Genomic DNA, 25,613 nt, shown 5'->3' with positions numbered 1-25,613 from the left:
TACATCCTTTTATCAAGATCCCCTCCAACAAAAGCAAATTTTAGGATGAAGTATTTATGCTTTGCACAATTATTCTCACAAGCTTCACAGCTCAATATCAAAGAAAGAAAAAACAATCCATATAGAAATAGAGGAAGAATTACTTTATTTCTGCACACCCACCTAGCCCATCTCTGTTGTCCATACTCAGGATGTATGAGGTGGTTTTGTTTGTTTTTTAACCTTAAGCTCTGTAGTGGCAAGTGATGATCTTGGAGCGATGGGCAGGCAGCATTCCACTCCTAGGGGAGCGGCACGCCTCCTAACTAGGCTCTGGGCCATTCAACAACCAGCCTTGTAATTAGCCGGGGAGCATAGAGGTGAAAGGCTGTGCCTCCATCTAAGCCAGTCTAGGAACTGGTAACTCGTGCATGAGGGTTTCTGTTGACAGGTGTTAGCCAGGAACTCCTCGGCATGCAGGTAGGACTGCAGGAAACATGCTTCAACTCGATTGCCAATGTACTTGTGAAAACTGAAAGAGTACGCAACAGTAGGTTGGCAATTCAGAATGCATTTGACATCTACACCTCTCTGGAAACAAATGAAAGATTATCATTTTGGTGAACAGGATATTTGCTGCTTCTCTTGAAACCAGTAAGCCTTCAGTATGTAAAGAGGCTGTCAAGGCTGCACAGCAAAAATAAAAGGATCTGCATCCCTTTACTGTGCCAGCTATTATTAGAAATTAAGACAAAAGATCTCTGTGTCTGAACTGCTGCCAGTTTATTATGGTTTGAATTAACCATCAGAATTTCACCTGGTCACCAGACAAACTACACTCAGCAGCAGTTACGTGACACCTCAGCCCTGCAGCTCCTCATGTGTGACGCTTTTAGCAGCAATTCGGGTGTCTGAATGAGCTAGCTTGGCCAAATACGAGCTGCTTTGACACAGGCAAAGCTCAGACCCCTTTTCTGAAATAAATCCGTTGTTTTCCTGCCAGAGGGTATGACTGCAAGCTTGGGTCTTCTGCTCAGGTCCCTGCCATCATGCTGCACCAGGTTGAGGGTGCAAGGCTCTGGTGACCTTTTGACAAGTCAAGAAGTATGCAATGTTTTCCATACTGCTACTACACGAGACCTCATGTCAGGCTCAAGAAAAATAAAACCCTCTTACACTGTATTTCAGGTTTACTCCTGGCGTTGGAGTCGGGAGTGCTCTAAAACAACACGTTCTTGGCTTCCCAACAGGACAATGCAAGACAAAAAGCCAAGCCTTGCACTAATTATATGTTCCCCTGACTCAGGAAGTGGGAGCCTTAAGGACAAAACCCAAACAGCCGTGACTCAGTGGCAGCAGCATCATGCAGCACTGTGGCCTTTGCTAGCACACTGAATTTTAAGTATTCCCATCCCTGCACATTAAATGCTGAAATATTCTGCTCATGAACTACCAAGGGAAAGCTTAACCCAATATAATGGCATAAAACAAGGCAGCACATCACTTTGCTAAACAAATGATGTTTGTCCAACGTGAAGTTGTTCTTTTCCATGGGCTTGGTGGTATCTCGGTCTTAAACTTGGAAAGCATTATTTCTGTAGAGTATAATTTTTAGCAGAGAACAGCATCTAGCAAGAATGATAACACCTCATGCAGGAGACAAGTAGCTCTTTTGACAGGCCACTAACATGAAAACAAGTCATAAATTAGCTGCAAAATGGAGTCCCTCTGGATGCGGCACCTGAGTGCATTTGCTTTGTAATTTATTTTGCTAATCCTTACAGAATTATTTAACCTTCCAGACATAGCCAGGTTATCTTTCTTGCAACTGTTTTCTCATTACACCTGTTTTGATTCTTTTTTCATAAAACAAAGACTCTGAAGTCTTACTTCATTAATTCTTACTCAAGTATCTCTCAGCAGTGATCTGGAAAACAGAGCCTATTATGGATAGAGCCGCTGGATCTGTTCCACTGGAACAGGCTGCCCAGGGAAGTGGTGGAGTCACCATCCTTGGAAGTCTTCAAAAGACGTTTAGATGTAGAGCTTAGGGATATGGTTTAGTGGAGGGCTGTTAGCGTTAGGTTGGAGGTTGGACTCGATGACCTTGAGGTCTCTTCCAACCTAGAAAATTCTGTGATTCTGTGATTCTGTGATCTCTTCTCAGTATTTGTAATGGGAGAAACTACTGGGCAGCTCAGACTACACATTTTTGTGAAATCAATAACTTGCTTTCTTTGGACACAACAAAAAGGAAATTGATTACTTTGGTCACGGCTCCTGTATATTTCCCATGTTCTTAAGCTGCTGAGCACAAAGAAAAAAAAAAATAAAATGCTCCAAGCTACCCCCTCAGCAATTTAATAAAAGGGAATGGACTACTCTAAGGCAGATAGAAAGTAAACAGAATTCAATGAAGCCTGAAAAAAAAAAAAAAAAGAAAGAAAAAAAACCCTTTTCAGTTTGAAGTGCAGGGATTTGTTTGTTTGCATTCATATTTTATAAATAGTTAGCAGAATAAGTTTGCCAGTGTTGACATTCAGAGTAAATTAAATGCAAACACTGAAGATCATTCATGAGAGAAAATTATTTGATGCAGTAAACCTAAAACGTGTGGGATCCTTACAGTTACTGCATCCAAAATCAAATTCCAGGCTGTGTTAGCAGCCCAGCTAAAAAGGATAGGGAAACAAACCGTTTTTCAATGACATTATTTCATACTGAACACTTTTGGTCAGCTACCCATTTGATTTATGCACTTGATCGTAATAGTTCAGCTTTCAAATATCAAAGGCTTTCAGTTCATTCCCCATGAAGCAGCAGCAGACCAAGCCCTTTTCTCAAAAGTCAGAGAAAATACCTTTGAGAATTGATGATTTCTTTGTGGAAAGCTGCTCAGGTAGCAACCTCAAAGAACAAACCCCATATTCTGAGGCTTTCAGCCTGGCCTCCCCTCTACAGAGTGTTCCAGCCATCCCAACACTTGTCGGTCCATCAGTAGGATGTTTGCTTGAAACACAGGGACAGTGTCCCTACAGCAGTTTTTGCTGAAAGTCTATGAGCAGGAGCTACAAGAAGGAAGCATGCCAGACTGAGTTCTATCATTGTCACTTAACTCTGTAGTTTCTGCTCAGGCAAGGTTTCTGCTCAAACAACACAGACTTGTTTGCAATTGAAATTATATAGTGTATATATATTGTACATTTATATTTATAATATATGACTGTGTAGCTGTTTGTTGTTGTTGTTTGGTGGATTGTTTTTTGTTTTTTTTTTTTTTTTAAATAAACAGTGTCTTATCAGCATTAAATTGAAAACAAGTTTCAGTGGTGAGGACTGCTCTGAAAAAAAAATCTTTATCAAAGGAAAACATTTTTCAGGCACACCCAGAGAAAGTGCTGAACAAACCCTACACACCTCTGCAAGTATCAGAAGAGCCCAAACCCAGAAACAGAAAACAGTTTTATGAAGAGAAAGCTGTGGATTAGAAATATCTATAGCACTTATAAATTGCAAGGATGAAAGAATATTATTCCCTCTCTTGAGCTTTCCAGGTAGCAGAGAACTACTGAAGCTATGCAAATAATTTTGCAGCTGCCCTTGGTATGAATTTATCATCTATGTAGGACTGTTGTGTTTCAGCTTCTAATTCCATTCAGCTCTATTAATAAATCATCTTCAGAATTCTCTTTAGAAAATTCGTGACTTTCCATAGCAAATTAACCAAAAGATCCTGTGCATTATTTCACTTGTTAGCATGTATGCATACATGAAATAAGGCATGCTGAGATCCTAGGAGAAAAACAAAACCAAATAAAACAAAACAAACAGAAAAAAGAATGAAGAACAAGTTTGGAAATAGGCAAGAGGAGCTCTAGGTATTGTGGTCAGTTTGAGACAGGCATAGAACAAGAGGATAAAGTCTGCAACAACACACTTTTACATATCTGCTGAATTGACATGGCTTTTTTTTTTTTTTTTTTTAAATATTTCCTCACGAAATATCCTCTACATTTTATCTTTCAGAAGCCACAATTGCTGTCATCACAAATGTAAACATATATATATAAAATAAACTTTCAGGAAATCCAGCTCTGACAAATAAAAGGTATCCAGTATAAGCGAATGCAAAACCTACAGGTCCAACTATCCTAAGAAAACCAGGGCTCAGGAACAATCCCTACATATATCACCTTACAGGCTCCTTCTTTCATATTTAATGGAAGTGCCTCTCTGTATACATATACACAAATATGCAAGTACACACACAGAGAAAGTCAACGTTAGAATTACATCAGCTGCCAAGAATTCAGATTTCTGTGCTTCCCCTAATTTTACTTTTGTAGTTGCTATACCAAGGAGGCGGCCAGCTGACCAAACAAAAACCCACCCTTTGACCTTAAATCCTTTTATTTTGACATTGAAGAACATGCTTTGTAAGCAGGTGGGGACTTTAGCTGACACACTTACCCCACATAGACTGTCTTTGGTCATAAGGAACACCTGCTTCACACCTGCATCAAGCATGAGGCAATGCCCTCAGGGAAGGGAATTGGGCAACAGGGGAAAGTGGAAAAAGGAACTAATGAGCAACAGTTTACATTAAGAGCAACCATTCTGTGGGAAAAGTAGCTTTAAAACAGTCTTTATATTCTTCTCAAGTTATCTGCCACTGGCTACTGTCCATCTTGAAAACACCTAGGAGAAAGGCAAGCAGACTTATCATGGTAATAAGTCCTCACCCAAAACAGAGAGACATCTCAGGAGCATGGAATCAAACACAAAGAACAACAAATGGTGTGGGTGGTAGGAAGTCTGAGGATCACAGCTTTCAGAGGAGGCAGCTTGAGGAGAAAAGAGAGAAGTAAGGAAGAAAATCGGTAGTCATTATTAAACAGCAGCCAACAGTTTCTGAGAGGATCCAGGAGACCACAGGCTCTCCCCCCTAAGAGTGATGAGTGCTGCCCTGAGCCAGTGGTCACTACGCTAGACCAGGTAGGCACTTGTGGAGACATTCAGAACACTATCCTTGCCTGCAAGCAATTAACAAAACAAAGTTAAATACCAACAGGCTGCATCTGGAAAGGTTTTGCTTGATCATCACCCTCAACTTGTTACACCAGGCCATGCAACAGTCTTTGGGAGAAAAGCATGCATCTCATCCCCCACAAATGACCACTGTCTGCTTTACAGAGGTAGCTCACCATTTTGGGGGCTCTGCTCCTAACTTATCGTACCTGTAGCTTTATAGAACACTTCTCTTCCACTGCTATAACCTCTCCTTTGGGGGGATTTCCCACCACCAGAACCTATAGCCCACTCCTACATCAAAGTACTTTGTCGTGACTGACTGATTCAGTTTGACTTACCTTTTTCATCTACTTACTCATTATTTGGAAGGAATCTTGGAAAAAAAAAAAAAAGAAAGGAGTACGGAAATCACACTCCTGTTATATAATATATCATTTACAGTTCACTGAGCAACAAGAAGTATATGCTTGTGTTGGATTTATGACAGTATAATTAGCTGTAGTTTGAAATTCTGAGGATAAGTAACAGAGCTCTAATGTCATAACAGCTAGAGGAAAGCAACATTTACACTGACTAGGAATGATCCTTCTCAAAGTAAATCTTGCTCATACACAAATGACTGTAAATAGCTGTCCCCTGGTTTTGTCCTGGATATACCCTTGTTTTATTTAACATTAGGAGGTAACAGCGAGATCCTTAGCTGATCATAACTGATGCAGTTTGAAGATAATCTTGACTGTCCATTAACACAGTCAAGATAAAACAGTTTTAAAAAGTTTAAAATAACAGTAGATGTCTGGTCCAGGCCACCTTAAAGTCAGGGAAAAGTCCCTTGCTCACATCAATCCTTTTTGAAATAATGCCTACCATGAACAAGGCAAGGAGACTAACCAGAGTACGAGAAGGGTTTAAATGTATGATCCAGCTGACTTTGAACACAAGTTTAAATGCATTTCCTTGTCATAAATACTACACATCAAACAAATTATTAAGGAGTGCCTGCCCAGATTTCCAGCTCCATGACACTGGGTTCTGCTGTGATCTCTACAGCAGTACAGCTCAGAAACCCATTCCCGTGCTTCCCTCAATGTACTCTCAGGCTTTCCAAAGTGCAGCTTACTGAAGGGAGCCAATGTTAGTTTTTATTAACACACATCTCAAACAGTAAGTGAAACAAAAGTAACTAGTTTTGCTGCTGATTAGAATTTAAATATCATAATTTGTTTCCTAACTTAATAGGTTATTATTATCAGATCCTAGATGGTTAGAAATTTCTGACTGGAGATACTGAAGAACAAAATATAATTAGTGTAAGTCTTATTTCCGTTATTGCACATATAAAGCTCTTCCTAACTTTGGAGATATGATACTATTAGTGAAGAGTTCTTAGCTTCTCAAGCAGATAAGAGTTTGAAAAAAGCTTGCATTTTAGCAAAATGTAATTTTTACTTTAGAACCTTCCACAATGCTATATTAATGCAGGAAGTGAGTCCCCAAAAGCTTTATTTTTTTTGTTGGAAATCTTTAGATTAAGTTCATCAGGGTATCCAATGCATCTGCCTAAGGCTGTAAATTTCAGACTTTTACCATCCTGGAGCAGAAGCTAGAGGCAAGGCAGGGATAACTGAAGTGCCTGATGCTGTTTGAAATATCTTATACTAGGCAAATTAATCAAGGACTTTCTGGCAAAATTATTAAAGAAAAAAGGGGGTGGGAGGGTAGAACTTTTCTTAGAGCATTGCAGTTCCTTTCTCTAGCATTTCCACTACTAGCTGGAGTGTTTTCCTGCAGAAGTGTGCTGTTTCTTTTTATACAGTCTATTATTTTGCAGCTCCTTTCATGGACCTAATCAGGATTCCTAAGGTTACCAAGCTATAGCTCAAAAAACCTGATGCATACCAGATACAAAGGCTACAGTCTAGTTGCATGCAGATTCCTCATGGTTAATTATTGTCACAAAGATTTTCCCTCTCTGACTTGTGCAGTCTCAGTCATTCTTTTAACACATCCTATGCTATTAGAGCTAGTTGACAATTTGGCATTCATGAGGAAACAATGCACAAATGTACACGCTATGCCATATGTGAGACAAATTAGCTACTATCATGACTATACAAGATTGTATATGTGCTTGTATACGTGCTAGCATTTGGACCACGAATATTCTAATCTACTTCAAATTCAATTACTTGACAACTTTGCAAATTGCTGCAGAGCTTATCAGGCATTAATACTTCCTTATTCTTGCTTTAACATCTGCGTCACAGCTTATAAAATAGCAAGCTGAGCCACTGAAAGTGAGAGTCACGTAGGGTTGTGAAAGCCCTGCAGGACTACTTGTTAAGACTTCAATCTCCATCCCAAAGCCTTGTTTGCTCAGCTTTAAGAGCTCTCTCAAACCTCTGAAATACCACAGGAGCTTTCCTAATTAACCCTTGGCTATATGATTATACATAATAAGCACCTGAAGGCTGCATTTCTCTTAATTCAGACACCTTCAGGGAGACCCAAATTCCATTTCTTTTTTCTTCTCAGAGCTGCTGGCAGATACTAGATAATGACTCCTCTGATCAGGCTCTTCTGGGACCTGCCAAGAGAGGACTGCTACTTTGCAATCCTAACAGGCCTGTCACAACAACACCATGCAGCCACAGGGCCAGGGAAAAAGGAAAAGAAAAGGACTGGAAAGGACTTTTTATGAAAACTCACATCCTCACCAGCCCCAAGACCTCTGATGTTACCATCAAGGCTCTTATGAGAAAAGAATGCATATGAAATAAGGGGTCTTGGGAGCTATCTGTGTCACACACTAAAATCAGCTAATTAGACTTAATAGGCACTTAGAGCAACTGTATATATCCTCTAAACATGCTGTCTGATGGGATTTATTTAGTGCTCCATCCTTCCAGACTGATAGCTTACCTGGCTTTAAAAAATTAAATAATAATAATAATAATACAGCTCTGTATTATTTCTTTGCTAGGAAATTCTCCTAAATAGAGACAGTTTTAGTACATGTTAAATATGGTTATAGTTACTGGACATTAGCAAGAACCACTTTTGTTGCCAAGATGAGGGAAGGCATTACAACAACAGAGATTGCTGCTCTTTTACTACCCTGGTGATCAGTGCCATAAATTCAGGGATATCATTGCATGAAGACCAGTCAAAACTCATTCTCTGTCCCTGGAGTAGTGCCTGGGGAGGATGAGGTGGGGGGGGAAAGTGTTGCATATCAACAGCATAGTAGACATAGAAGAGGTACATTCCTAACAGTAACCCTTTACCCCAATTAAACACCTTTCATCCAAAACATCTTAAAAAAAAACAACAAAACAAAACAAAAAAAAAAAAAACCGAGGAAAGAATTACCTTCATTTCACAGAGAGAGAGACTGAGGAATGCATACATGGTATAACACATTCAGATGTCATGCAGGGATATGTTTACACTGAATGCCATGGGCATGTGCCAAGCAGATGAAATTTTTTTTCAGATCATGCGCCATTCTGGGAGGGAAAAAAAAAAAAAAAAACAACCTACATGAGCACGTTAGGACAGCACCAAGCTAGACTGAACAGAGCAAGCCTTTCACCATAACTTTGTAGCCTGAGGCATGGCACCACCTCAGCTAACGTGGCCACCTGCTTTATAAGCAAAACCTACAGGCAGTAAGTGCTCACATCTGCCTTCACATCAGAAGACAGATGAGAAAGTAAGCAGTCAGACTTGCAGATCTAAAAGTAATAACACCTTGGATACCAACTCAACTGAAACCAGATTTTTAACACTGAGCACTGACTTGTATTGGCATTATCCAAAAATTATTCAGTGGTATAACATGCAATGGGCTAGGGCAATTTTCAGGATGCACAGCCAAGACTGTGGTGGGATCCAAGCTTACCTTAGGTGTCAATCCTCTAGAATAAGTATCAGAAGTAGCAAGGGCCCATTTTAGCTTCATTCAAGAGCCAGCAGACTTGCATCTGCACTGTCATACAAGAGAGGCTATTTTAATTTAGACAGCCAAGTGGTGCCAGAGTGGGAAAACCTGCCTAGAATGCCAAGTACAGAGCAAGTCTATTGAAGTCAGGAAGCCTGGCCCATTATTAAAAAAAAATATATATATATATATATACACACAAATAATAAAAGCCTGTTGTTGAAAGACACCATATAAAAATAAAATTAATACATCAGGTCATAGGGATGGGAGGAATGCCTACACCACCTGGTCTCTTCTAGGAATGTTCTTCCCTAAATATTTGCAACTACCTGCTCCCATAGAAGATGACATTCAGAAGAACTAGTCTATGATGACAACATTGTAATATAGTCTGATCAATTAATTCATTTCTTCCTACCCCTCCATTCACATCTTCAGTGATTTTTGTCATTGAATAGAACTGTATCAACAAAACATCCAATGGAAGAAAACAAAAAAAAAAAACTTCCACCACACATTTGTCAAAGAGTAGCTATGCATAAGGTTTTGGCATCAGTGCTTGACTTTGATGTGCACTGACCCCAGGGAAGAGCTCAAAGCCGCTTTAACACAATTTACAAACATGAATATGGTAGCAGTTAGCCTGCTGAGTGAAAAGCATCTATGCTCACAAAGAGAATAATATTATCTGGGAGAAGCAAGATGACACAGCACAAAGCTAATACACACAAAGCAAACACATGTTGTTAACTGCAAAAACTTTTAGCTAAACTGAAGCAATATGACAAATATGTCTCTACCAGATCCACAATATTTTTAACTTCCCCCACTATGAACACAAGAAAAAAACATTTGTATCCCAGTGAAGGGGGGAATTAAGTAGAGTATGAATGATTCTGCAGGTAAATAAGACTGTAAAAACAAACCCACATTTTTAGGAGGTAAACACAATACATGCTGCTGCTTCCCTCTGTACCCTTGCCAAGGAGAATTGTTATGATTCAGAAGGCAACAAAGCCTTTGTGTTCAAGGACCGTGTGGATTTCAGGACATGTGCTCTTCTGAACGGCACACACTTCAGAGATACCATGGTCCATCACGTCACCCTAAGTCACCTTGACATTTCTGAGATTATACATCATTGAGATGATAGCCTCAGGGCTATAAACCTTCTTTTTAATACATTATTAATGATAATGGCTGCTACAGACTGACTACATAGTCCTATCATCTCCTTTTCCCTCAGAAATCTAACCAAGACTATTGCCTGCAGTTAACACAATAATATCCTGCAGGTCTGGATTAGGTTTTTCACAATCACAGAAGATTTAAGAGACTTCAGTAGCTCAGAATTAGATGGTGTCTGCCCAGGAAATTGTAGGTTGGGGCCCCAGTTCAGCCCCTTGACCTACGTACCAAAGGGCATGGGAACTACAAAGGCACCAGTAGCCTTATAAATCACCAAATAAGGATCTGGGGATAATAACTACAAGCTTGTTGTTTCAGTTAGTCCCTCAATTAACCTAAGTTGCTCCTGACACTTGTATTGAAAGATAAGCAAAATACCTACTCTATTTTTAGAAGAAATGATCACCTAGCTCTCAGATTTTACCTAGATCTGAAGAATAACATTAACAGACCATAAAGCAGACTACATGGAAGGCAGTTTTCAGCATATGGGTCACAACTTCGCTGGGGAGGGGGAGCAGAATCTGTTGGAAAACTCCCTCCAGAGGTATAGGTGGTTTCCAGGGGCGGAGAAAGCAATCCTCTGCAGAGCTTCATGTTCACGATACCAAGAACAAGCTCTGAATTGTCATCTGATTTTTCCACCTACCCACTCTGTTGACTTACAGCATCTTTTTCAAGAACTGCATCCACCCAAGGAACGTGAGGTTGTGTAGTTTATCCTAAAAGTTTAGGGAGCTAGTTCTATTCTTGCTTGGGGTGATGCCCACACATCCCACCCCAATCCTTTTGAGGAAAGAAATTACAAATACCCTCTTACCCTCTCCCCATCTGCAATTAGAACAACAGCATTACCATACACACTTTCCACAGCTTTCTTAGTCACAGTTTTCTCCACTTCTGTTTGCAAGGAAGAAACCTTCTCAGAACAGCACAAGCCAAATTCCTCCCACTTGCACGTGCTTTGCTTAGGTGGGGGCAGTGATACAAGCCTGGCTTACATGAAGCCTTTCCTCATTTACTTGCCTAATTACATAAGAGTGCTGTTTAAAAGAAAAAAAAAAAAAAAAGAAAAAAAGAAAGCCTTAAAAAAGGTCAGAAATTTCACGTACACCCCTTTTTCTAAGTGGATTAGCCCAGCCTACGTGTTACCAGCAGCATTGCTGGCCTGAAAGTCTTTCATTATCTCTTGAAAGTTGGCGTTATCTGAATATTAACAACATTACATGGATATTCATCTAATGGTCTGATAACATTATCTCCCAAGCTCTTAGCTGCAGAAGCACACTGCTCGTACTCAGCTTTGCACATCAAAGGGAAACAACAACAATAGCGCAGCTTTGAAAAATGCCTCGAACCGGCCAAAGTACGGAATTCATAAGCAAAGTGCTCTGTTTATCTGGCAGCTGGGTGCGGCTGGAGGAGTCCAGCTCCAGAGCCAGCACACGCCTGGCAGAGCAGCTCTCTGCTGCACTGACTCAGCGGAAAGCAGTGGGAAAGGAAACGTGCTCGGAGATTTCCAGACCCCGCCAAAGGCCTACTCCCCCTCCCCGATGCCGTCAGAGTGAAGGAGGAAAGGGGCTCCACCAGGGCAAAAAAATATATATATAAATGATTAGAAAAAGATCTGGAGCAGGAGTAAAAACATTCATTAAAAAGAAAAAAACAACACAGGTACAAAACCAAGAAAAATCCTTCCCCCACTGTACAGAATTGGTGCACTTGACTCTCTTTGACCTTGTGCTGAGACTTGCTTTCTACAATCCAGCAGGGCACAGCAGCCCCAGGCCAGCCCCCTCCTCCTTGCACCCTCAGACATGTGGGCCAGGGGCTAGGAAAAACAAAACACATGCAAGCACGTGCACATGTGTGTATGTATATATATATGCATGCACACACAATCAGTAGAAAAATTGTTTCTAGAGAACGTTGAGACATCCCAGCAATGGGCTTATTTCTGCAGGATAATAAACTGCTGCCAGAGTTGAGGAGTACAGGGTCAAAATGTTTCTACCTTCTCTGATGTTACTCCAGCTCTCATTTCAGTTTTAGAGAGATTTTCTGTGGCTGCCAAGCAGACTAGGTTTTGCTGTATTTTCTTTGAAGTACAATATTTTTTGTACATCTTATGTGAGCTGACAGATGCATTTTTATTATTTTTTTTGGGGGGAGGGGAAACAGCACTATGAAATAACAGAGCAATATAACCACACATTTCTGCCTGCATCTGTTTTGCTCTGCTGATCCAGTGGATCAGCATTCATCAGTAAAACACAGTAACAGGGAGCAGCAAGAGCCCAAGAGGTATTTGTCTTCCTCTTCTCCAAATCACAAAGTGTTTCAGTGGGTGTTTCCACAAGAATAGAGGGCTGTTCGTGAGATTCTTGATGATCAGCAGGGTAACTTTGGAGTGACTGTTAAGAGTAAGAAGGGCAGTAGGAATACTGCATTGCTCAGGAGCCTGTAGCCTTCCATATCTGTTTCTTTTATGTACTTGTAATATTTTTGTCCATATAAAAAAGAAAGGCCTGCTAATAGGCAGCTAGGACCTGGAGAGATTTATTTTTTTTAATGCTATGAACAGCCACAGAGGTTCTCTGGCCAGAAAAGCAACCACTGTTTACATACACAGAGGGCAGGCAGAGGAAGATAGTATTTTGTTTAAGGTGGAATGACTTTGGCACAAAGCAGTTTTATTGTTACTCATCTTTATATAATTAAAAACTTGCATGTAAAAAAGAGACAGTTACAAAGTAAACTTAAAGACTCCTGAAATAGGATTGGTGTAGGCAATTTTCAGCACAAATATTTACAGATGTGGTGACTGAGTATAACAAAAGGCTGAAAGGCTGGCCTTTTTTTTTTTTTTTTTTTTTCCCACTGAGATGCACCACAACATGGTAGTGCTCTCAAGGCTGTAGTCACATAGGAATCATGCAGAGCCAGGTTCAAGCAGCACGTTGCACATGCATGCACTGCAGTAATGTTAGCTGCTTCAGAAGTCTGCATAACACCACTCCTTCAAACTGCTCAGTTGTTTTTAATCCATTCACCCGTCCACAGCTTCTTGGCACATTTACAGTTCCCCTCCCCTCTCTCCACCCACTTGTGTGCGCATGCATGTGTTCGTTCAGCACAGGCTTTTTCAGGTTCACTCCTAAAACTTCCTGTTCATTTTGTTTCAGGTCCATAGTTAAGGTGCTTTAATTTATAAAGAAAAAAAAAAAAAGGGGGAGTTACTTTGCAGGTTTTTTTTTCCCCATGTAAGAGTTACTCCATGAAGTCAGAAACAACAAATTACAGCTCAGTTAGCAGGTGTGCATCTTTAAGAGATCTATACCATCTTCCTAAGAGGCAGCACAAAGTACAAGTGTGTGCTTACCTCAAACCCAGCGCTTCTTACCATAGTCTCAGCTTTTAGATTCCACCAGGCATCTCTACAGTGTGCAGCATGTATAAGGGCCTATAAAGAATGGCTTCCATAATATCCAAAACTCTAGGCAGGGGAAAAAGCCCCCGCGCTTTTTTTTTTTTTTTTTTTGCCTTCTCCAAACAACTGGTACTGAGACATCAGCTCTTTGGTGCAGTGCCTGCATGCCTGCAATTAGCTGATCTACGGGGCTGCACAAGCCGTCCAGCCCAGCCCTAGCTTCCCGCCACAGGTCTCAGATCAGATGCCCTCTAACCCCCTTCACTTCCACTCACTAAGCGACACGTGGCAGCTTTCTGTTCTAGCAGAGTACATACCATCTAACATAATACTGCTTTGGATTATCCCTTAAACTATAAATTAGTATTTATATTCAGCAACTTCAAGCAGTCTTGCACCAGATCGTATTTTTCAGACGTGTTGCACCACCACATAAAAGAAATCGAAACAGAAGAGCAAAGAAGATATTCATACTTACTATTTCTGAGAAGGTATCCCCGTTAAAAACAGGAGCATAAGCTATACTTTGCTTTGGTACATGTGTATTCATGGGTGCACATAGTTCAAGAGATACTTGGGAATATATAACCTAATCAGCTAGAGCACCTCTACGAAGAGAGCTATGTCAGGCAAGTTAAACTGCAGCCAGCCTAGACAGCTCTGCTGTGAGACAGGACACATTAGCTGAGGAATAGCATCAGGCTAACATAGCTGTACTGTTTGTTAGTGGAGCTAACGAGGCCTGTAGTGACATATCAGCCACCTCAAAGCCAAACAAGGACTCTGAACTTCACTCCAAAGTGTGGGTACACCCATGTGTTTGCACAGAATGCCTGTTTGCTGATTGATGAGGGCAAAGCACTTTGGTGCAGTTAAATCCTTTGCAGAGAGCCTTGGGAATCTGTCAGACTTTGCCACAGGGGCTAGAATCTCTAGAGGGTACTGAAATAAAGTGAAAGAATAAAATCACATGACTAAAAAATACATTGTTAAATTCAGATGTATTAGTGTATGTTAAATCCTAATCCACAGTGGCTTAAAGCAGAGTAGTTTTTATATACATATACCCATTTTTATGTACACGTACACTCCTTATTCAAAGGGATTTCCAACTGTTCAGAAGCCCAGTGATAGATAAGAGCATGCTTTGGCTTTGTTGTGTTAGCTCAGATACTTCTACAAAAAAAAAAGAAAGACAGAACAAAAAGATAAACAAGGTTATTGGAATGTAAGGAAGAAGTGTGATCTAGGCTTTCATAAAGTGAGCACTATATGAGAAATAATTTTTCTATTTAAGAAATCTTTAATCAAGCACTCTTCCTTGTTCTTGACAGAACACAGGTTAGAGCCTTGAATTGTATCTGGATTTCTTGTACTAATAGAAGTCGATGCTCTTACTCTAGGGCTTCTAGTGTCCTTCTAGAAGTGACATACCAGGTCACCGCATCTCACTAAAAGAAGCGGAGAAGATGTTAGACACCAGATAACCCTGGCTAGAACTTACCATAAATTAAAGTAACAAGAACACAGCTGGGCACGTGCCAGCATTTAACAAAGGTGTTGTTTCAACAGTGGAATGTGCAAAGCTGAACTACCAGGACTTTCTAACGACAAGCAAAGACATGCAGTGCAAAAGGACTTAGAGCTTTCAAGCTCTTATCATAGAATCATTAAGGTTGGAAAAGACCTCCAAGATCATCTGGTCTAACCATCCTCCTATCACCAGTGTCACCCGCTAAACCAAGTTCCTAAACACCATGTCCAACCTTTCCTTAAAGGCTTCCAAAGACAGTGCATCCACCACCTCCCCAGGCAACCCATTCCAATGTCTGACTAAATGCCTTATGAGATAAGTATAATTAGCATGGTCTCATCCATTTCAAGTTGGAGTAAGATTACTTCAAAAGCAGGCGAATTATAGCAGGATGTGACAAGATAAAAAGGCCAGAAAACTACATGAACATAAAGCAATTTAAACAAAAAATAATAAAAAAAACTCAGCTGCACATTGCAGAGACCTCCAAGAGTTTACAGAGCTGGACATCAGACAGATATCAAGGAAGAACACACTGATTTAGAACAAGTTGACTCCATGCATTTAGGTCCATACTAGTAGTGGCCACTAAATTGTGGGTCAACTGTTAGTTAATGCATGCCTTTTTTAGTTTAACATTTTTCAAAATTAATGTGAAACAGAAAGATTCTCCCACAGGCCCAGTAGCCATCTGGCGCTATTGCTGTACTTCATGAAAGATTCATTGCCACTTCATCATAGTGGGTTATTTCAAAGACTGTAGTGATTTATGTTTTATAAGCAGAATATTCTCCTCACCTTTGATGTTTGCAAATCTGCTTCAGCATCACAGTTCAACAGAATATGTTCTTTCTGGCTTAATTCTGTGGATTTCTAGCAACCTTGAAGGCCACAGCATCAGCTGAAGAGTCATAGTTTTAACAATAGCTTCAGAAAATGGACAAAGCAGTTTACCTCCCTCCCCTAAGAAAAAAATAAAAAGCAACAAAATTCCAGTAAAACATGTCCAGACATTAAGAGCTGCATTGTAGCTCCAGACTCCAATTTAGCTATCCAACGCAAACAGAGCTATATGAAGTAATACATAGCTTAGTTTGACACTCATTCTAACAGAAATTTTATGTTTCTGTTGTGTTCTACTCTCAGGAGACTGTGCACCCTGAAATATTCCAGCAGGTTCTACAGAGACTAAAATGAAGCCAGGTTAAGGAGTGCATAGGCTAAATCTCTCCCTGTGAAGGCTGGGGAAAGCAACAGTAGTTCAGTAAGTGACTGAACTCGCAACTAGTCATCAGAAGCTTGGCTACAACACCTACCCTGATGCTGTGCTGTACCACACTGGTATGAACTGCATGTGCTGTGGTTTTTGACTTGGAGGATACACATTTATTTGTTTTTTCCTCAGGCTACTATGAATAAGGTCAAAAGAATTCAGGTAATTCCTTTAATTAGAAAGGGACTGCTTGTGAGAGTTGGTAATAACTTGAAGAGTGGGAGTAAAATACATCCCCAACAATTCAATATGCAACAGGCTCCAATAGGAAGTTACTAAAATTGAGGAAGAAGTGAGTGAATATTCATAAGTTCTCATCAAAATGAAGAGCACCTTTAGAGGTTCCATCTCTTATCTGTAAGTACATTATCAGCCCACACAAGACTTCAGTCTGCAGCTCTGCATGTTATCTCAGTCATGGGTATTCATGATAGCAAGGTATTTTTTTTGTCTTAAAATTGTCTTTACATTAAGAAGGTCCCAAGGCAATTTACCCTGGGAGTCAAGAACAGATTATATGACAAACCTGAATGTGCTACTTGATCTCATGGAAGCATGCAGAAGGGAAATGGGTACCCTGTCTTGGGTGGCCCTAGGGAGGCTGCAGCAAGAGATGTAAGAGGCAACAATGAGGACTTCTGCTGATATGAAAATCAGTGGCGGCAGTTTTTAAGAAAACATGGATTTATTGCTGAAGATGCTGGGAGACATGGTGGCAACAGAAGCAGAAGAGACCTTTATTATCAAGGTTTGCTCTTAGGCCTTTCAGGCAGACTGAGAGCAAACTGAACACGTTTGGTCCTATGGACTCAAGTGACAAATGAGGGTGTTGAGATTGCAGTCCAGTGCCATTGAGGTCACTCTCAATAACCTCCAAAATATCAAGGTAGTTGCAAGAGGGCTCCAATAGCTGTAGAAAGGCAAAAGTGTCATTCTTCTTGAAGAAGGGAAAGAAGGATGTTCTTAAGAAACCACTGATTTAATCACAGACCCTGAAAAGACCATGGAGCAAGTCTTCAAAGCCATTTTCAAGCATATTAAAGATAAGGTAGTCACGGGGAACAAGCTGCAGTTATCTAAAGGAACTAGTACTTGGCTGATCCAATCTCCTCCTCTGAAGAGAACAGTAACTCCAAAGAAAAGAAGAGCAGAGGCTATCATTTACCTTGACTCTAGCAAAGCTTTCAGTCTTCCAGAGTATCCAGATTAGCTAAGCCATAGGGGTATAGACTGGCTGGGTGGCATATAAAGGAAGCAGAGAATTTGCTGGACCATTACACTGAAGAAGTCAGTTACCCAAAACCCTTGGCAGCCAGTTGCAAGTAGCATCCCTCAGGGTTGGTCCTGAGGCAAAGCACATGTTATGAAGAGTTTTAAATAAACTGTGTTTATTTAACCTGGAGATAAGGCTGAATGGGGAATGTAGTTGTCCTCTGCTGTAATAGCTGGTTATGGACAACATATCAGGAGGTAAGCAGTTGGACGATGAGAGTTGAAAGACAGAAGGTTCAGCAAGGGTGATTCAGATTAAGGAGGAACAGTGGTGGGGGACCGGTAAAAATAAGGATGGCCAAAACACTAGACCAGACTGTCCATGAAGGCTGTGGAATCTCAGTTCTTGGAGATAACCAAAGCTTGACTGAGCAAGGCTCTGAACAACCAGGCCCAACTTTAGAGCTGGCCTTGTTTTGAGCAGGGAATTAGACCAAGCATCCTGCAACATTTTGTTTCTATGATCTTGAAAGTCAAGACTCAAGCTGTTCTTGTCCAGGGAAGATGATATTAAAATACAACCACATGTAAGGTATCTTTTACCTAAAGTCAGAAAGATGTAACTTGCAGTAAGATTTTAAGAGGCACCCATTTCCCTCTACTTTCAATTTGTTTTTATGATGGAAAATTCCAATCTTGAAGATTCTGAGCAGAACCTACAAACAGGCACAAGAGATTATACTCTGCCAAGTTTACTTTTTAAACTATGCTCACTACAGAACATCTTGAACTTTTAGCTTTCCTGCATTACAGATATCTGGATGGACAGACTCTAGCTGCTCTGTTGAGTCAGTTTTGCAGGAAATACTTACCTTTGCAAACAATAAGAGCAAGCAATGCAAGAGCCTTCTTTCCCCACCTTTTCAATAAGATCACCTCAAGATGGTCTCAGAACCTTTTACATGCAAGTTGGTCAGTCAAAAGAATCCTCAACTAAGAAGCCTAGTGGAGCAGGAAAGAGTTGTTCTGCTTTCAAACAATTCTTTGGTGCCTAGGACAAAAAAAAAAAACACACCACAGGTCTCTTCACCTGTAACAGTCTTCCCACAGTATCGCTACTACCAAGTTGCTGTGGCATAAGGCAGGTGTTATTTTAAGTTGCTGATAAATCATTTCTCAGGGGACAGAGGGGAACCATTGCACCTCCGTGAATTTTCACTGTCTACTAACACCTCTTTCCAAAGCTAGCTGTATACTAATGCTACTGATCAATGGAATAGTTTGCCCTCTACTTTCTTCTGCTACATTCCCTGAAATTGTCTTACCCACTCCAATCTCTAAGGGACAGCGAATAAAGAAGCTTCAGCATGATTCTCCAATGCATTTAAAAGCCTATGCTTAAAAAAAATCTTTAATTTAATACAAGAAAAAAAGTATGCCCATTGGAGTGCACCTAATTTAGATGAGAACAGTAAGAAACCTCAGAATGTAGACGGTTTTTTTTTTTATTATCACTACCAGTAAACTACAGCTGCTTCACTGTTCTGAAGGATGCTGGCCTTACACAAGGTCGGCCACCATTTTCTTAATCTCCCTTCTACTTTCCTTCATCCTAGGTGGTGAGGCACTGGAACACGCTGCCCAGAGAAGCTGTGCATGCCCCATCCCTGGAGGTGTTCAAGACCAAGTTGGACAAGGCCCTGGGCAACCTGATCTAGTGGGTAGCATCCACTGGCAGGGGTTTGGAACCAGGTGACCTTCCCTATTCAAGCCATTCTATGGTCCTATATTCTTCTCCTTCCTATTCATCTCATTTAGATTCCAAGGCTGAGCATAGACATTTTGGTCCATGCTTGTACAGCCCTTTGTAAAAACACTGTGATTACAACCCAGGACATCCCTGGTGACAGGACGAGGGGGAATGGGCTTAAGTTGACCCAGGGGAGTTTTAGGTTAGATGTTAGGAAGAACTTCTTTACAGAAAGGGTTGTGAGGCATTGGAACAGGCTGCCCAGGGAAGTGGTGGAGTCACCATCCCTGGAAGTCTTCAAAAGACGCTTAGATGTAGAGCTTAGGGATATGGTTTAGTGGAGGGCTGTTAGCGTTAGGTTGGAGGTTGGACTCGATGACCTTGAGGTCTCTTCCAACCTAGAAAATTCTGTGATTCTGTGATTCTGTGATTACTGCACAAATCAGGCCAGTTAAATAGCAAATTTCACAGCCATAGTATGCTGTTTCCACTACAAGTTCTAACATACTTTCTTCAGTGCTTCAGTCATTCTTCCTTATACAGTAAGAGCAATTGAACTGGTAAAGAAAAATGAAATGAACAACTACCATCTCAAAACAAAGAGCTAACTTGGAAGAATTAAGCAATTGAGTCAGTGGCCAACAGGGACAAGAGATTTCAAAGTCAAAATCCTTGCAAGAAAAGCTAGTCTTAGCTTTCACTAACCTGAGGGTCCTGTGGCTTAACTGTCACCATCAGTGTCAACTATGGCTGCTTAATAGTGTTCCCAGTACTCAACAAGTTTGGTTAATAGCCTAAAGCACCATGAGTGATAGGCAGCAATAACATAACAAGCTGATAGGCCACAAGCTTTAGTGGGATTCCTTATTTCTGCTCAGACTGTAGCAGGCCGCAGACACTTTGTACTAGTGGAAAGGAAGAAGACAGACTCTCACATAAGCTAAGGAGGACCAGATTCTTTCTGCTGAGGGAACAAGATTCTGAGTCAGCACCCACTGAAATCAGTGGACCATCTCCCATCCTTTCCTACCCACTTCCCCGCTCTTGCTTAAAAATCAAGGCTTGATCCAAACATATGTGTATGAGACAAGTTTTACTTTGGGCTGCACATATTGAGTCAGGCACAGAACATAAGTTTTGTCTTCTTCAGTTTATTCTTTGTTTCCCCCGAACAAGAGAAAGATGACAATCAGTTTAATAGCTTTTATTGCTTAGCTCTATGTAGGTATTTCAGACAACTAGTTCATTTTTAGAAGTGATTCTTTGAACAGCTCCTCTACACATACGCGATGTGTTCATAATATGACCAAGAGTGTTGCAAGAAAGCATCTCCCAGTGCAATAGAATTAAGCTTCAGTTTTAAAGGGTTATAGCTAAATTAAGACTGTTCACAATGAGATAAATATGGCTTTTAATATAAAACATGTTCTTACTAGAACGTTCAATTACTGTGTTACTGTAGTAACAGTAGTACATACTTGTTCCTCATCAGAGCTGAGAAAAAAAAAAAGATGCTGACTTTCAGGCAAGTGTTGGAGCAAAGCACTCAGATCACATCCAAGAAGCAGTCATATTAGCTGAGGTGGCAGCAGACAGTGTGACTGATATTTCAGTAACTCTGGTTTCATTAAGCAAGCAATGCTGATGCATATAATCTGGCTGTCAGGTTTAGCCAGCTAAGCTGCTATAGAATCATTTCCTTAACTAAATCTGGACATGCAAACAGTCCTGGACACTATTAGTAGTCATATGTCAGGCAGAGCAGGTAGGAGTTCAAGGCATCAGTCCAGAGTCTATTGGATTGGAGATGTACAGAAGAGAAGAACCACCTCAGAATGTATTTAAAGTTAAGCAAAGAGACAATATGCTTATTTGCCCAGAGAAAACTTTAAAGTTAACTACTTTAAGTGTACCAACTGAGGAACAGCATTGAGCCCACAGGTTTCCTAAAGTCCAGCTGCATTACCTAGTCATTCAGACTTCCTTCTGGCCCCACTTGCCCTTGAAATATGCAGTACTTGGCCTCTCTATATGTATAATTATAGCTGCCCCAGACAGTCGTTTGATGTTGCTGGAAGGACTTGGCCTGCACTGTGCCCTGGCATGTTTGTAAGGGGGAGGTGACCATCCTCTTCTGCCAAGTGTGTCACAGCCATCCCAAAAGCATTCCAGTGGTCAACAAAGGAGGCTTGGACACAAGCCTCAAGTCTACCACATACAGCCAGAGAGGCAAGCAGCCGCAATGGAGCAGTAACACCTAGATAGTGACAGCTCAGAATACTAAGTCTCTATAGGTACATGTATCACGGCACATGACAGGTTAAGGATGTTGGAAAGGAAAGAGCTAACTTCTTAGGTAGTGACAAGAACTTCTCCGTGTACACAAGATGCTGTAGCCATGCTAACAGATGCACCACTGGTCCCACACACCTACACAAGCTGTAGAAGGAAAAGATTTCCAAATTAGATTTATTTTGAGCAGAAGTGACAATCTTTCCTTTGAAATTAATCTTTTATAACTGTTTATCACCATTAGTTTATATGATCAGATTCAGATCAGGCATGGTGAGAAAAACCCAGTAAGATTACAGACATACCCAAGATAGACTAGTTAAACTGGAAGTTTCTTCCTTATCTGCAACTTGCAGATATAAGCAAAAGCATTTGTTGTGGTATAATGCTCTAACTTCACTTACCTCACCAGTATAATTATACCAGCATAAACACTTATTCTGTTGTGATCAAGTCTACAACACTGGTATGTGTAACAGCAATGCCAAGATGTCATTCTGCATCAGTGTTTTGCCAGGCAGAGTTTCAAAGATGGAAGCAATAATCTTGGCACATAAGAAACAGAAGTACATCCTTGTTCAATCTGCCTTTTTAATATTCCCCACCAAGGAATGATTATTGCAGAATAGATTACAAAAAGGACAGGGGTATAAAATACTACAAGATTGAATGTAACTAAGACTAACAGCTGGGGACAACAAGCAGGCAAATCTCCCACGAGAAGGAAGGAGGGAAATATCCCCAAAGGCAATACTGATCCCTTATATTTGATCTTATCCCCACATCATAATCTACACATTGTTTTTTGGCAAGATGACAGGTAGGAGAACAAGCTAACTTCTCTATCAGTGGGATGGTTTGGCATGACACAAGAAGCACGTATCTTTACAACTACAAAGTCAGAAAGCCTAGCAGAACCACCCTGTTTACTTAACGAAGTGACGTAAACTGTAACTACGCAAGTGTGGCCTTCGTTCTTTCCTCCAGCTATCCCTGCTTTTCCTCAAGGTCCTCCCACTAATCTGAAGTCTAGCTTAGCAGTCTCTAAACCCTAAAGAGGGTACTGTATCATTTTAGTGTCCGAGTGTGGGCTGAGTACCCACCAAGAATTCATGATAAATCCAAATGTAATAGCTAGCAACAGGAATGTTTCTAGAAATTCCATTTACATCAGTCTGTGTTCTACTACTATTAATAGGTTTTGCTTTAGGAAGATAAGTGCTTTGAAGAAAGTAGCAGTGCTTCACAAAGTTTTGTAATTTCCTCATATAAAGAGATGTTCATATATACTATGTGTTATGCTATCGTAAGTTCAATACTTTATAGTGATGTGCATAGAGAAACATCCTATTGATATGCTTACACATTACATGTGCAAATAACAAGATCATGGCATCTATTAATCAATTTATTGAAGATAAATTATTGTTTTTCTGTCACACTTTGTAAATCAATTACCTAATACAATAGCAGACTGTGTAGAACATAGCTCAGTTAAGCTGTAAGATGTTTGCCTGTATATTATAAGATGAGCAATTAGGATAAAATACAATAAAAACTGGTACAATTCTATTCTCATCAGGCTTGTTTTCAGTCATGTCAAGATTTTATTTGGTCATTTCACTACCCCTCCCCCAGAAAAAAATAGAGTAAAATTGGACAGATTTAAAGCCAGATCACATCCTCCAGCTAAGACTTTTCACATTAGATAGAGTATGACATTCTGCTGCATTATCTATTTTTGCCTGAACAGATATACAAGAGGACTGGACAAAAGTTGAGGGGAAGCATGCACAAATACAAGTTGTGATTGTTGTTATAATAAAGAATTAATAAATTACTACTGTTTTTGCAGCTTTCAGGTCTGAGGCAAGCATGGCAAAAAGAACGATGAGACACCTCCCAGCATCATGAGATGCAAGGGAACAAGTCCCACGTCAAAGGTTGTTGATGATGGGAGAAAAGATGCTGTGTGCTGTAGGCAGTTCCCCTGGACCGGCAACACTACCAGAGAGGTCAGGGAACACGTAGCATCCATCAGGGACAGCCCAAGCTCCCAGAGCTGTCACAACACAGCGTTAATTTATAAGGGAGTAAAGAAGAGGCTGAAACTTCCTTAAGTGCACACACACCCCTTTAAGCCCTAACAAATCCACATGCAGGAAGTGAGACAATGGTTTACCATGAAAGAGGGAGCTCCCCGCATAAGCTCCATCTTAGATAGTCACCAGAGCTGTAGAGGTCTAAGCAATGAGTCACAGCTCCCATGGGTTAGAGGTGACCAACAAAACAACAGGTGCCAGGGCACCTCCTCATGCTATGGGAGGGCATCCAAACAATTCATGCATATTCACTTGCAGTAAGTGGCACCCTTACCACCATTTATTTGTACACAAACACATCCCAGCCCATGAGGCACCCACTGAAACCCCCTTGCCCAGCAGGGGGCCCAGCCAGCAGGAGAGTGGAGGAAAGGGCAAGGATGTTATGCTGGGACAAACCAATTGCATCCTCCTCCCTGATGTTATTTGATGTTATTAAGTAACCTAATTGCTAATCTAATAGTCAAAGAGAATGACAATAGCCAACCCAGCCCTTATAAAGCCTTTATAGGCTTTATTTATATCCCAACAGAAGCTACAACTCACGTTCTCCTAAAAGGAAAACACACACCATTTGAGTCAAGTCAATAATGTCTCCTTTCAAACATACAGTTCACACACATAATGAAACTGGAAGTAAGAGTGACATATACCTATGTCATCATGAGCTCTCCTACACACCCCAAATTCTCTAGGTGAAAACTGAGTTGACCTATATGACATGAGGAGCTGTCAGTGTACAACATCACTCTAGAAGCAACTGTTTCTTGTCCTCAGGTACCACGAGGCCTCAAGGTTCCATTTGCCAGCCTTCAGGAGGATCAAGATTTCCCATCCTTCTGTCCTTGCAAGTTGATTGGGGTGGGAGGAAGAGGGGAGCATGTAACACCAGATGCTTTCCAACTCAGAGTCACCATTTATAATTGACCTGACACTTCCTGGTACCCCAGAAATTCAGGCATAATATATTGATGTCTAATGACACTGGAGGGTGAAAACCCTTGTTACATTTTTCACTGTCCAGGAAGCTGTCCTAAGGTTTAAAACAAGTTTTAAACATTAAAGCCTATAAAACTCAACATGGAAGCCATGGGCTGCAACAGGACCTACCGGTTAAAGGCGGCTCATCCTAGTACTTTCAAAGGAAATGTTTTGGCATCCACTGATTATTCAAAAATAAAAGCTCAAGCAAGCTGGGCCCCACCTGTGTCACCATTTGAACACTTCCTAGGTCTAGAACAACTTCCAAACATGTCTAGAGCAAATACTGCTGAGAGCAGGTCCCCAGCTATGCCTACCCAGGCTGGGCAGAAGCATTACACAGATATCTGCCCTGTCCCCAGCTTGTTGCAGCCCCTCACAGTCACCATGCTCAAGATAGTACTGCTGAGGGCAGAGTACACGGTCAGGGCTCTCCCACCACTCCCTCCTGAGGCATGACTGCTCTGCAGAAGCAGAGGACTTTGAACTACATGGCCACCTCATCAAGCTACAGTTCTGTGGGACTGTGCACTATAGCTGAACACCAGGTACATTGGGATAGGACTGACCAGTACACCTCGAGCGTTGCTGGGGAGAAGTGGAAGGCAGGAGAGCCTGCTGACACTGGCAGCACTGGGACGCCCTGAGACAGAGCTGCACCTCCAGCCCCCAGACCCTGGGGAGCTTCCTGATGGACCCATTGTCACTGTTCCACACTTTTTTCTCTGGAGGAAAGCACATGCCTGTCTGTAACTGAGAGCATCCCCAAGCACCTAGCAGCCTGAGAGTCACCAGCGAAAATACCTAAATAGGAGAAGGAGACACATTGCTTTTTCCACATGCAGTTCAGCAAGAGATTATTTCACAAAACTGTCACAAACTGAATCTGAGCACT

General features: G+C 41.0%; 1 protein-coding gene across 6 annotated transcripts in view; it reads right to left on the bottom strand.

The window, feature by feature from the left end:
• The window catches only part of LOC311431110 (uncharacterized protein), a 396,810-nt gene that overhangs the window by 368,840 nt on the left and 2,357 nt on the right, over positions 1 to 25,613 (bottom strand). Inside the window, exons 1-6 of one of the 6 annotated variants that reach the window (XR_014689246.1) lie at positions 11,442 to 11,619; positions 11,000 to 11,187; positions 8,915 to 9,001; positions 8,383 to 8,519; positions 2,840 to 3,047; positions 129 to 511 (exon numbers count right to left, since the gene is read on the bottom strand). The exons of 1 other annotated variant lie outside the window; for it this stretch is intronic. The gene's annotated coding sequence lies outside the window, so the exon portion shown is untranslated. Of the gene's footprint in view, positions 1 to 128; positions 512 to 2,839; positions 3,048 to 8,382; positions 8,520 to 8,914; positions 9,002 to 10,999; positions 11,188 to 11,441; positions 11,625 to 25,613 lie in introns of those variants that run through there. 4 more of the 6 variants (XR_014689245.1, XR_014689247.1, XR_014689243.1 and 1 more) reach the window with 4 other exon arrangements.

Source organism: Aythya ferina (assembly GCF_964211825.1).
Source record: "Aythya ferina genome assembly, chromosome: 2".
Lineage (NCBI taxonomy): Eukaryota > Metazoa > Chordata > Aves > Anseriformes > Anatidae > Aythya > Aythya ferina.
The sequence above is the reverse complement of the archived record's forward strand: the minus strand, read 5'-3'. Positions and strand labels throughout refer to the sequence as shown.